This window comes from Haliotis asinina, chromosome 7 (assembly GCF_037392515.1).
Source record: "Haliotis asinina isolate JCU_RB_2024 chromosome 7, JCU_Hal_asi_v2, whole genome shotgun sequence".
Taxonomy (NCBI): Eukaryota; Metazoa; Mollusca; class Gastropoda; order Lepetellida; family Haliotidae; genus Haliotis; species Haliotis asinina.
In genome coordinates this window covers 59,612,822-59,615,625 of record NC_090286.1, presented here as the reverse complement: position 1 = coordinate 59,615,625, position 2,804 = coordinate 59,612,822, and positions in this window count along the sequence as shown.

Here is a 2,804-nt window from a genome sequence, read left to right as displayed (position 1 = left end):
GTTTGTTTTTAATAATTCTTCCAACCATTCTCAGTTGGCTACCATCTCCAAAACTACCAGCCTTCTTTTTGTACACACAGAATTATCTTTTATGGCTGTTTCATATATGTTATCATGAATATTTATCTTCTTCTCATAACTGTATGTATGCATTCAAGTTGTTTTAACAGATTGGTATATTGTACCAGTTAATTATCTAGCTAGTTGTTAGTCCACTACATGACCAGTGTGTTATCTAGCCAGATGTTAGTCCACTACATGACCAGTGTGTTATTTAGCCAGTTGTTAGTCCACTACATGACCAGTGCATTATCTAGCCCCCAGTTGTTAGTCCTCTACATGACCAGTGTGTTATTTAGCCAGTTGTTAGTCCACTACATGACCAGTGTGTTATGTAGCCAGTTGTTAGTCCACTACATGACCAGTGTATTATCTAGCCAGTTGTTAGTCCTCTACATGACCAGTGTATTATCTAGCCAGTTGTTAGTCCACTACATGACCAGTGTGTTATGTAGCCAGTTGTTAGTCCACCACATGACCAGTGTATTATCTAGCTAGTTGTTAGTCCACTACATATTATACTGGTGGGGTGGTGGGGTAGCCTAGTGGTTAAAGCGTTCGCTCGTCACGCCGAAGACCCGCGTACAATTCCCCACATGGGTACAATGTGTGAAGCCCATTTTCTGGTGTCCCCTGCCGTGATATTGCTGGAATATTGCTAAAAGCGGCGTAAAACTAAACTCACTCACTCACTCACTCACATGTTATACTGAGGCACGATGACAACCACCAGAACCTCATCAAGCACTGTGAGATTACATTAATGGAGCAAACAGTTGGGGACATGGCTGGCCAGTGCAATCAGACAGCCAACTGATTTCCTAGCATGATGTCTTGGCTTCACTGATATGTAGCTTGTTCATTAACAGTGTTTTATAAACAACCATTCCCAGAAACCTCTTTATGTGACAGTAATGGATGCGAGTCTATCTGTACAGACTATAAAGTGTTTTCCTGCTGTCGATCCATCAGTGTCCAGCTACCTGCCATGCCATGTCGCTCGATGTTAGTAATGTCGCAGCTGTCATACTCTTAATTGCACACCAGTTATTTGTCAGCTGATTTGCTGATAAGTCATTTATGGTAGTGGGCTTTTAACCAACATTGCTCATTTAATTAACGCAAATTTGGTCCATTTTGTTGTTACGCTTTTCCACTGGTTCCAGCGTTGATGGAAATCCTGGCCATGATGTGGGTTCTACGGTGTGATTGTTGCTTCACAATGAACATCTGTTAGGCAGTCACCAGTATGTACTGTACATTGATTTTCACAATGCGCATATATTTCATGACCTGGACTAGTTTCCTGAGTAGCCCAACTCCATTGTCACTACGGTATGTTATAACCTTCGCCAGTACTAACCCCGTGTTGATTTCACAACATTGTGACTTCCACAGGTATTGTACACTATGTAAGCGCATTGATTTTACTGCACATATGTTAAGACCTTAACTAGTGTCGATTTTGCATTGACTTTGGTGTTGTTAATGTGAAGTCATTGTTATGTTTCATATTTCTTTACACACCTGCTACCAAGTACCTAATCCATAGCATGCTGACATGTGCCCCTCAGATACACTGTTAGCGTGTGTAGTTTTTGGCTCTGAGGCATTGATCTTAAGATTTTTAGGGTCCTCTGACCAGTTTGCAGCTCCCACTTGTGGGAATCATCTGAACTGAAATCTCTCCAAAACATTCACCCCTTCCACTCAGCGTTCCACCAAACATTTAGGGATAATGTGTTTATATGTGCATGTATTTGGTTTTAACTTTGTCTTATAGACATCCAGTGACGTCACTGTATGTGATACAACCTTGGTTCCTCAGGTAGTTATCTAAATAATGTCCCTCTGGCCCGGGCATTATCTTTAAGACGTCTCTCTGCTGTTTTGACTTTGTATTGACATCGCTGAATGTGGTTGTAAGATATGACATTATTAGAATTTTCAACATGAAGTGGGGGCACCCTGTTTCGATCCCATAACCACTTGGCTTGGCGGTTGTATCCACTAGGCTATGAAGGATCGCTATGATGAATAAGATTGTTTCTCAGTTCCCCGTGTGTTTCTCTCAAGACAGGTAATGCAGGCAACGCACGTGCAGGGCATGGTTAGTGCGTGTGAAGCATATGCATTGCACATGCAAGGTGGTGCATCGACTGCGTCTCATCCCAGACAATTTCATCAGTGAATATCAAATATTGAAAAATTACATCTAAAGTATATATGTTTGGTCAGTTTATAAGTTGGATATAACACGACACATGGGCAATATTGAAAAGTAAGCCCTCTTCCCTTGGGAATTGCCCGGGGAAAGCAGGCTTACTTTTCAATAATACCCGCGGTGCATGTTATCCTACACATAGCACATGTGATAACCTGCCAGAGGATGCGGGGAACTTAATAGTAATCGTTATATGATTGATTTCTTATTAATCTCAGTGTAACAAGAGTAACCTTTAATATGATTACTGACATTAGTGATCATTAAAAGTTAAGTTTTATGTGACTGTTATCAAGGACACCAGCTATCTGAAATATCGACCTTGGAAGTTAGAATCGATCTTCAGCAACCCATGTCGTCTTAAGACACTGTTGGGTCATCAGACTTGCAGACTTGTTCAACACGTCATTGTATCCTGATTGAGTTGAATGATGCTCATGCTGCTGATCACCAGATTGTCCGGTCCAGACTTGATTATTTAAAGACCGTCATCAAGTTGGAATGTTGACGAGTGCAGCGT